Here is an 11667-nt window from a genome sequence, read left to right as displayed (position 1 = left end):
TGAGTAAATTTTATGACAATGTTGGTAACATCCTATCCCACCCTCCTGAGAGCAACCTATTCTTACAAATATTTGTGAAAACCAGTCTGCATGGGTGTTTGCTATGAATGTGATTGGGACACTTGATTCCAATAATTTGGGTAAGTGAGCAAATACTTTTGACTCTATAGTGTATGGTCACATAGAAACTGACTCCCTCCATCATCTGTCATTGTACCAATGTACAATGTGTCTGCAATGACCACAAAAAATTGTTAGAAATTAGAGTAAAAGGGGATATTAAGTAGAGTATCTAGTAAACTTTTTATTTATTTTTTTTAACACGAATTCCTGATCCGGCCAATCTACAACCTTGAGTTGTAGCTATTCTATAGAAGAAAAAAAAAATGTCAGTATTTGTGATTTATATTTTTGAGCTAAATCATGATCATGACCTTTAAAATAAGGAAGAAGATGGAAGTCATTGACAAGGGTCACTAAAATGTCAGAAGCAGTGCTAATGATTAAGACTCCATGATAAACCACATCTGGCAGCAACCTTGGCATCTTCTTTAAAATGATAGATGAGACTGAATTAGACACATGGTATGTGATCGCCTCATCAGCAGCTGTTCATTTTCTGAGTGGTATCGTGGAGCCAACTGGTCGGAGATCATAAAAGCTAAAGAAACTGGAGGGCATATGGTGCATGTTTCTTTTATTCACACCAAAAGTAAGGGCAGCTCTCTGAAGAACACTTTCAAACATCACTTAAGATTTAAGGTGATCTTTCTGTCATCACTGAAAAGAATTAGACCTTCCCACTTATATTGACCATAGTTTTATGAAATGGGAATAAGACTGTTAAAGTAACTATTAAAACAGGTATTCCTTTATCTTGAAAATATTTTATCAGTTGATTGATATGAAAGTTGGTATTTACTGCCATATTGACTATGCCCAAGTGTTTTATTGTGTTTGACTTTATTGATTTTATGATTAAAGATAAATTAATTATAAAAACATTTTGTTTGGACTGCAAAGCTGTGTTATTTAGTTATTTTTACTATAGCAGGAAAAAAATAGGATTCAGCGTTAACGGACAATCATAGATTTACACAAAATGGCCACCATCTACAATGATGTTAACAAATTTGGATACTCTGACAGATTTGGTCTGTTTAAAAAAGAAAAAATATATACAAAGTTATAATCAAAAGTAATAGCAAATATGTGTAAATCTAGAAAATATTTTATTTCCATGAATTAAGAACATTGCAAATAATGTTCAAAATCAAACCATGAAGAAATGCATCAAGCTTTTAAATCACTTGAAGAAAGTTCAGAAAAAATATCTTTGCATTTTTTAACCAAATTTATTGTTACAAATTTATTTATACAAATGTATACTTTTTTTTCAGTTACTGACCCATAGCAGTATAAACTGAATAATTTTAGGCTTCATTATTCCTATAAATAACATCAGTTTCTTAGAAGTTTGTTGCATCTAGTGTAGGTATGTTGCATGGAGTTGACCAACTCTTGTACCTATTAATCTATACTGATCAAAATGAACCGAATGTTAACTGAAAATAAAAGTACATAACATTTATATTTTCCCGAAAAATCATTGCATCACTGTAGCTGCACCCATGGGAACCAGTTATTGTTCTGACCACTCCATAACTTGGATTTAGTTGGTCTAGAAGCAAGATGCTATTTAATTGCTGGTGTGTTTGGGGTGTTTTTATAAATACATGCATGTCGGTTGTATGTGATAACTATACCCGACACCTTAATAAGAGAAACATCCCATATCATAGTGATTTAACCACCATCCTTCCCTGCCTTCAGTCTACTGTCATTTGAACACAGTATTTGGGGGAAGCCTGACAAATTGTTTGTTGCTATTTGACTAAAAATGCCAATTTTCCTTTATCAGCCCAAATGTTTTTTCATTTTTCTTTAAACCAGTTGATGTTATTTAGCAAATTGTATCCTCTTCAGCAATCTCATTGCAGGCTTCTTACTGATAGATTCCCTTAATATAGGTTTCTTGCTATTGTCACAGGATTCACAAGAGGCTTCACAGCGTCTTTGATAACATTGGAACTGAGTATTATTATTAATGTTTGTCATTTTAAGCATCAGAGATCATTTTAGCTGAGCCTATAATTTTTCTGAAGATCTTTATATGCTTTCTACTTTCCAATCAACATTTTAATCAAGTACGCAGTTCTTTTTTTAGAGTGCTGGAACAGCCTGTTTTATTGTGTTTTTAGAGAGAATGGCTTGTATGACACAGGCTGGATTCATTCTTAACCAGATTGACTCCTGTTTCTTCACATAATTAATGATCTCAGTAATTGAACTCCATCCCTCTCATATTTGAAACATGCCTCCTTCAATCAATTACACAATTACACAGACTCTGGAGTACTTTCATAATGAATATTGGTTCTGTTGGTTTTCTATCACTACTGCATCAATGAATAAATTGCTTGCAATGTAGTAAAAATATTTCTCTCTAAAATAACTGCATTTTAGCATATATACATTCTTTGACAGTTTTAACAAGACAGAAAGAAAACAAGTGATATAACTTAGGAATTGGTAAAAAAAAAAAAAATAATATAAAAAAATATAAAAATAAATTGCAAAGTATTTCAAATTTCTACTGGAAATAAAAAGGACACCCCTCAATTATGCTTAGATCAGTTGGTATTCTAATGGAGACTTGCTCTTTTTAAATTTCAGACCTTTAATTTGGTGTATTAATGAGTGAGGGTGAACATGAGGAGAGATAATGAACCTCTGATTTCAATTGGTAGATTTATCTTCTAGCCTCATATGGATTTGAGATACAGATTATGACAGAAAAAAAAAAACAAGATCCCAATTGAAGCTGTTGCAATGAGCTTCCATTGTTGGAAGCTTACCCTTGGACCTAAGGAGCCTAATCATCCAAAGAGAGCTTGAAGTGGAGTCCCTGGTCCTCTACGCTAAAAGGAATCAGCTCACAGGGTTCTGGCACCTGATCAGCATCTGCCAGCTGCCTCTCTTAGAAAATTTTTCAGACATGCTGGCAGTATGCCCTGCAGCAGAACCAGAAGAAGATGGAGGGATTAAATCCCCTTTTTTGACTTAGCTTTAGACCCCAACAGTTTTCTTATAGGCTACTCCCATCATTTAGACCAATGTCTTGTAATGTTTTCCTGATTTCAAAAACTTAAATCAAATGATCGAATGTGCTCCCTAGGCCGAGTCCAGCAAATTACCCTGCTATTTTATTCAGGTATGTTGGAACCAGAGACACATTTAAAACAAGACCCTCAATGATTGGAGCTTGACACCTGTGTCATAGAAAGAACTGGAAAGTGCTATTGAAGATTCTCAGTCATCCAGGTCGTAGTCATTCAAAAATAAGTTAAAAAACAATCCAATGGACTTTGTTTCCAAGTCATATTTCAGCTTTCAAAAACCTACAATACATCAATACAGTTGATTTCTTCCCGCTATCATCGCAGCCAAGCCAACAATTCCCTCTAACAACCCCCCTTTCAGAGATGAAGACAGGTATTAAGTATTTCAGGCTAACAAAGAACCAAACGACTGTCCATTCCCGTTCGTCCGGTTCAGTTTGCATGTCTTTTAAGTCAAAACAAGGCTTTGTTTTTGGTCCACTCTATAAAGCTTTAAACTCAATGCTCTTTCTGACATTTTGAATTGAAAAAACTTCTTTGATGGGAAGCGAAAAGTCTTCAAATTTGGAAAGAAAGTCCTGTGGATTTTTTTTAACCTTTTTTGGATCTCGAAAGTGCCACTGGGATGGATTCAATTCAAAAATACTTTCTTAATCCCAAAAGGGAAATCCGTTGATGCATGGATTGCTGGATATTTCTACAAAGTTTAATTTCAAGACCATTTTCATATGAACAATCGGAAAATTCTGATTTCCCATTGTCAACCATTTAAATGGAACAGATTTTGAGCAGTTAAATAATATATTCTCTTATATTAACTTTTCTCTTTTGTTATATTTGGTTTTGTGTCGGTTTTCAAAATATATGAACATTTTCTGCCATGGTGACCTTAAATTGTCATCTTTGTCACTTGTTGGTGATATTGTTCTTGACTTTGTCAGATCATCAGTTCCAAAGCCCACTGAAGGGGTTTAGCTTTAGGGTAATATTATCAGGATGGGAATTAGATTTTGTCAAACTTTAACAACATTTCTTTTATCAGAAATTGTGGCTTGCTCTCTTTAAGTAATAGTGGGGCAGCAGCTTGAGGCAATGATTATAATCAGTTTAGACAGAATGATGTAATGCCTTTCAATTGCTTTTATAATGTTCACAGTATTTCTGTAACACTTTGCTGAAATTTGCCTAGTTTTTTGGGGTTTCGGTCTTTGAGATTGCCTGTTCCAATACCAGTAAGATTTAGTTTTGTCACTGCAAAACAAGACCACCTGTAGTTGCATATACAGCCTTTTGTGTATTTTTCTTTTTTTTATATATTACTTTAATGTAAAGCAACACACTTAGCTTTTTTTGTACTTGCAAGAGACGTCATGCTGGAGAGCTGGCAGGTGATAAAGACTGAGAACTGTTGCAAACATGTTAGAGTTTTTCCATCAAGATCGAGACAAACTGAAGATCACTGGTTGTTATCTGGGGTAATGATCAGCAAAGAGAAACGATCTTTTGCATACACGCTAGTTGTCTTGATGGAGAAAAGTTCTAAGGTGTCTCAAGAAGCTCACAAGGAGCTACGTAGTTGTTACCTTATATCAGGCATGTTCAAAGTCTATCAGCGAGGGCCCCTGTCCTGCAGATTTCAGAGGTTTCCCTTTATTTCCTTTGATAGCTGATTAATAGGATTTTGTTGAACTGCAGTCACCAGAATCAGCTGTGCTCAAGCCAAGAAACATTGCAAACTTGCAGGACAGCGGCCCTAGAGGACCGACTTTGGACATGCTTTTCTTGGATCATTATTATAGAGTCTGTAAAGGCAAACTTGTTTAGTTCTGGTTGTAAAAATATTAAGGGAAGTGGTTAATACATGAACAGTAACACTGAAGGCTAATTACTCTTCGGTCTCTTATATGTAGCCAAAAAAGAAACATTAAAGGTGGTTGTCTTCTTCTTTAATAATGTGACGTTTGTTGTTTTTTTATTTTTTTTTTTTATTGAGGTCAGGGCCCGTGATGACAACTAGGATATTTGCATCTTCTGGGGTCTTTAGCCTTATTGAGTCTAGCTAAAAAATATATCAAGTGTGTTAAAGTGTTGATATCTGCAGTTTTTTGGGGGGGATAAAAAAAAACAATGACTTTTATCACTTTTTCAAAGTTTATATTTGTTGAAAGTATTTATAGATAAGGACATGTCTTCACCTTATTTTCTTACATGGCCATCTCATCATTTTATACATCAGTCTTTCAGTTATGTCAAGCATTTTAAAGTGTTAATGGCTTAAGCAAAATTGTGGCAATAAGAACTTGCCATCCCTTCTTCTTTGACAGATTTAGAAAGTATTTTCTTTAATGGCATTTACCTCCTTATCTGAATTCTAAATTTATCCATTTTGAGCAACATTTAATCATTTTCTTTTGACTTAATCTCTTTAGGTCGTCTCCTTTTTATTACCTCCCAGCTTCCACAAATTTCCTTGTCTTTTTTACAGCTTGTTTATCTCCCTTATTAAACTGCCTGTGCGGCTTCTGCTACCCTAACATATTTTCCCCTCGTGTCCCTCTCATCTCCCTGCCCCCTTCAATGTTTTGCTGAGGCTGCATGTGTTTTCTTGCCAATTGAAGGCAGAGCTATAAGCACAGCATGATCATACTCATCAGTCGTATTACCAAAGTGTCTAAGAAGTGACATCATAGATCACAGAGTAGATGTGCTGCTGTGTTTGAGAGTATGGATACAAGCTTTATATTAGCTGCTTTGAATTGTCATGTTCCTCATAACATTGTATCCAGATAACCATAAAAGGGTAATTATTTTCCATAGTGGCTTCCTCAATTCCCTCTTCAAGGCAGATCAGCTTTCACTTAAAGGTCATTGATTGATATAGTTTCTAGCTTAGTCATCCTGTTGGAAAGGAACAAAGTGCGACAAAGGTATGATTGAGGTATAGTGAGGAGCAGAGGCGAGCCAATGAGATTATGCTCTCTGAAGGTTACAAGTCTGCATCAATTGGGCTGCAGAAAACTCTGTGGTTAGAAAAAACAAAAACATAATTAACATATATGAGCTGATGATAGTGATAAGACGGGTGTCAAATTTAGAGATGCTAATTGGTTCTCTAGTGTAACAGAAAAGCATTCAGAAACCTAACGGGAAAACACAGAAGGTGGCATTAACCATAACATGCAGTCAGATACCGATTTAACACACTGCTTTCAGTGACCTCTTGAACTGGAAATTGGCATTATGTCCCTATGCTGAAGGTCTGTTCAAGAATAAATTAGACCTAACTGAATCTGTATGCACAGTTTATATAGGCATTGCAGGTTTGGTACAAGGGTTACTTCTTATAATGTATACATGTATTACCCATGCATTTATGTGCAACAGTTCAGCAGGTCTCCCCAATCCACCTCCACTCATTTATGCTGCTTTGCAATCCACCATTAATTACTGTGTCTCGCAGATTAATGCCCTTGATACAGAAGGTAAGCTGATGACTCTATGCACATGGGAAACAACATAGGTTTACAGAAGACTTAAAGTACACCGTCGGGGGGAGTAGTTATTACTGAGGCTAAGATTTAAATATGCTAGAAGCCTCAAAATTGTTCAGTTCATTTTTTATTTTTTTTTCATTCTGGAACATTAACAAATGTAGGGAGAAGCGTAAAGTTCCAGGTAAATAATAATGCAAAGATTGATGCTATTATTTGCTAATTCTATCTTTGGGCACTCGAAAAGGAATGCTTAAACAACATTGACTAATTTTCATCTCTAAATTGCCTGAAAGATATATCCGAGGTATGAAGGAAATATAATCGTACCATGCCCATAAACAAGTTGTCCCACAAACTCAAAAAACAAAAATCATTCCCTTTACATCTGATCCCTCCCTTTCCTAGTATTCAAGTGTAGATGCTGTTTCATATAATTCACTATTTTATACATCTGTTCCAGTTTGCCACACCTTGTTCTGGTGTTTTGGTAAACTGTAAGCATCCCAGAGATGACTGAAAGCCTTTTTTAACTTATGTACATTTGTACATCAGCCCTACAAAATTGATAAAAGTTAAAATAATAGCCTATGCAGTTATACTAACAGTACTAAATGCAGTCATATTTGTTTTAAATTAAAAGTAAATATATATATATATATATATATATATATATATATATATATGAAACCTTTATTTGTCCGCTCTTAAAGAATGAGCTGTTTTTTGCATTATATTATGATTATGTTGACGACATTTCAAGTGAAACATTGGATCATAATTTGTATTGGCAGTTTTAAAAAATACACCCTATACTTTCAGTATTGCTTGCAAAACTGTACATGGTTAAAGATATGCATTTGTTCTATCTGGTAAATTAGTTGATGTTCTAGATCTTCTCGATTACCATTAATGTTCACACGGGAAACTGTTCTGGCTGCTGCAGATCCCTAACTGTGTGTCATGTGTCTTGTTTTGCATGGCTCAAAATCTAGTTATACATTTTCAGTTTACACTTACTCTCCAAGCCTATTAGAAGGAACTTTTCCCCTAAGTTCATCTGGGGTTCACCATTTTACAGGGAAAATGTACAAAATACTATGGGAACTTTTTGATATGTAAAAATGTGAAAATAAATTTTTCACCGTTTTAGACTAAAACAGAAAGAGTTTGTCTGATTTGACGTTTGTATTGGGGACAAAAACTCCTGAGTGAGATATCCCTCATTAAATATTGGGTATCTAAAAGGCCCCATCTAAAGCTTTTTTATTTATTTTAAAGTGTTCCATAGACATATAGAAAGAAACATTACCTCTGGTACTATACAGCATTAATTTGTTTAGTTCTCTGTACTCTTGTTCCTAGTAGCAAAGCAACTGTAGGCAAACTGCTTCCCCTTAAGATCTTGAAATTGGTAAGCAAAGTCATCATTAGATGTATCATAGTCTGGGTGAATACAGGATTTGACTGAATCTAGAATGTCTATTAAAAAGGGTTATAGCACATCTACAAAAAAGTTATGATCAAATAGCTCAATAGTTTCTGCTAGCTCAAATGTATAGCTGGAAACGGGAAGACAGTTTATGCTGTTACTTGGCAACAAATTCCAACTCAAGATGAGGGATTTCCTTAAAAGAAGCCAATAACGGGCGGGGTACTTTGTTTGTGGGTAACGCTTAAAAGTGACAAAGTTGACAGGGGCGAGCGGAAACAGGTAATCAAACAGAATATTAAACCACATGCACACAGAGAAGGAACAAGCACTCAACGTGTGCAATATGTTGGGGCACTGTACTACTTTATTTGCGCATGTAACGTTAAACATTCGCCTGAGGAATACAGTAGTTTATGAGCATCTGTATGAAGTAAAGCTGCTCATATGATTATTTATTTAGTCTGTGGACTTTTGGTAGAATCCTGACGCCACAGTTCAATTTTCTTTATTTGTCGTTTTGCTTCTAATAGAGCTGTAGGGTTAGCCTTTCCTGCCACTTGTTTAGGTGTCTAAAATTTATGGACAGTAAAGTTATGCAGTAAAATCTGTATATTTTTACTCACCATTTGCCATCAAATTTGTGGTGTGGAGCAAAAGCAAATCAGTAGTAGAGTGGATGTGTACGGTGTCCATGTTTTTTTGACTGCAAGTTTAGCAATAAAAGAGACAGATGGCATGGTAAAATAAGTTGAATAAATGAAAAGTGCTCTATGAAATGTGCTTGCAGTCATCCATTTCCAGAGTGCTCCATGCATCTATGCCTCATCCCAAAACGGAGAAGTAGTTTACCTCAAAGGATGCCTTTACAGTTTGATGCATTTCTGTGTCTTTGTAAACTAATAACTCATCTTTCAAGTAGTGGATTTTTTAATGTATTGTTTTGGTTTCATTATGTTCTGTCTAGCTTTCCTGTTCACATTGTCCCACAGGCTTGCACTTAACTTATCCGTCATCTATTTGACATTTATTTAATCTTTTTTGTCCCTCCTGAAAGAAAGTCAGTTCTACTGCTCTGTCTCTGTGGAGCTGTGTAAATACAGTTAAGTTTAACATACCTTTAAAGAGTAATGATCTAACAGTAAAACTCACAGAAATCTATTGCTAGGTAGTTACATTTTCTCTCAACGTTCCCCTAAAATAAAACCATCAGTTTTTAATTTTGAATAAAAACTCTGACAGCTGCTATCCATTTTGTTGAGGCTTAAAGTTGTTCCTACGATTGCTCATTGTGTTTCTTTCTCACATTCTTTTTCCTTGCTTGGTCTCATATTGAAACAAACAACAGTCGAGCCCATTTGCATTCTGGGCAATTACATTCAATTTGTAAACCGGCGCTGAACTTTAGTAGAATTAGATTTTGTTAACAGGCATAATGACATTTAATGGAGCATGATTTATTCACTTCTTTTTCATCATGTAAAGATATGCCACAACTGGGAATTTAATGATGACAGATGTTTTGTGTGGAGTCCTCTCAGTACTGTAAATGGTTTAGTCCATTGTCTGTGGAACTCCAAACCTTTTATAGGGATTTAACCAGATTGTTCATTGTTTTTTACTTTGCAGGTATTAATTTGGTGTTTGTAAACTTCACAAACCATTCCAACTTTATTTGATTAGTTAAACATAAACACAAGAGAAGCTAGTGCATCACACATTTGGAACAAAGTACCATTAGAATTAAGGAACATTATATCATCAAAACTGGCAGGAAATTCCTTAAGCACTGGCACAGTTTTATAAACAAGCAAACCTTCTAAGAATATTTTGCATTACATTACCTTACAGACATAAACACTATCATGTTTGTCCTCTTTTTTGATTATCATGACTGTGAAAAAAAGGAATTGTTGCTTTTTATTTCCCCAGTATCATCCAAAACAATTTCGCTACCCAATCTTACTGAAGAAAATGCTATCGATCCGATCTTTCGGATTCATAACATTTTTTGATTTCTATAAAAAAGATGAAATAATGCAGAATCAAAACACCTTTCTTGATCGTAAGAGGGAATTAGTTAATACTATTAGGATCTGAGAAGATATATCACGTCCTCCTTACATTACTAATGTAAATTCTTATGTGAAACAAGGACTCACCTGATTCATAAAGTGAAACTCAATTTGAAATCAAGGAATCTTCCTTTTCTGACATCCTGCACCCATCCATCTATTCTTTCCTGCTTAGTCCTTGTTAAGGTCGCAGTGGTGCCTGTGCCTATCTCCTCCAGTCTACGGGTCAGAGGCGGAGTACGCCCTGGACAGGTTGCCACTCTGTTGCAGGGCAACACAGAGACACAAAAAGACACACAATCATGCACACACACACTGACAAAGGACAATTTGGAGATGCCAATAACCTAACATAGTTATGTTTTTGAACTGTGGTAGGAAGACAGAGTACCCGGAGAGAACCCACAAATACACAGGAAAAGCATGCAAACAACCCACAGAAAGACCCCGGGCCAGGAATCGAACCGAGAACCTTCTTGCTGCAGGGCAACAACCCTGCACCACCGTGCAGCCCCCTATATTCTACAAACTTTATTGTAGTGAATCAAATATAGATGAAATCTCTTTTAATTATGATGTATTTCTAAGAAATGGTTAAAAACTGTATTTTACAGTGTTCTTTTATTTGTTCCTATGGGGTATCAGTTTGATATATTTAGCTCATGTTTTGCCTTTGGAGAAAGATTTTTTTTTTGTCACATGATAAGTAGCTGATTCTGTTTATTTTATGATTTATATGCATCGTGCTCTCTCCCTGTTTTCCCTTTCACAAAGTGTCATATTGCCCTTGAGTTATTTTATTACTCTTGCACATAAATTTTGCTGTAAGTCATAGATGAATCTCAGCTTCCCAGGACTGCTTCCCCAAGCATATTTTACCCTTAGATGTAAGAAAGTCAACAGTTGAGACAACCCTAAATAAATTTTAGGGGATAAAAAGAAAAAGAAAAAAAAAAAACGGTGAAATAATAAAAAAAATAACTTGCTGAATGTGGAGCAGAGCTAGCATATTAGTATGAAACAACATAATGATCAGAACAGGGACTTTGGGCTTGGTCAGCAACAAGTATCAGCCAGCTTGTCTGCCGAGCCAGTTAGCACCCAAATGCATTCAAATTATATTCTAGCATCTGTCTTTGAGATTTACTGGCATAATTCAACTACATTAACATACAAGCACACAAAAACATGCATCCCTTCTGGTCTTTATTTTGCCAAAGCAGTCATCTTTGTGAAATAATAAAGTGTCTCTCAGATATTTTCTCTTTTCCCCAAGAAGAGTCCCTAAATCCTTAACATCCAATTCATTTTCCAAAGTGTTCTCATTTAAGGAGACACCGATATCTTGGGACATAATCATAAAGCTGTGATACTTGATCCTCCCTTTCTCTCAGATTGCTCCACACTTTTAACAATAAGGAATGAACTTCCTTCCCAGATATTAGCTGCTGTTGTATAAAAGATAAGGCATCAGTTGATGTGTGCAT

This window comes from Cyprinodon variegatus, unplaced genomic scaffold, assembly GCF_000732505.1.
Source record: "Cyprinodon variegatus isolate N-32 unplaced genomic scaffold, C_variegatus-1.0 Scaffold1129, whole genome shotgun sequence".
Classification (NCBI taxonomy): domain Eukaryota; kingdom Metazoa; phylum Chordata; class Actinopteri; order Cyprinodontiformes; family Cyprinodontidae; genus Cyprinodon; species Cyprinodon variegatus.
Note: the sequence above shows the minus strand (reverse complement) of the source record.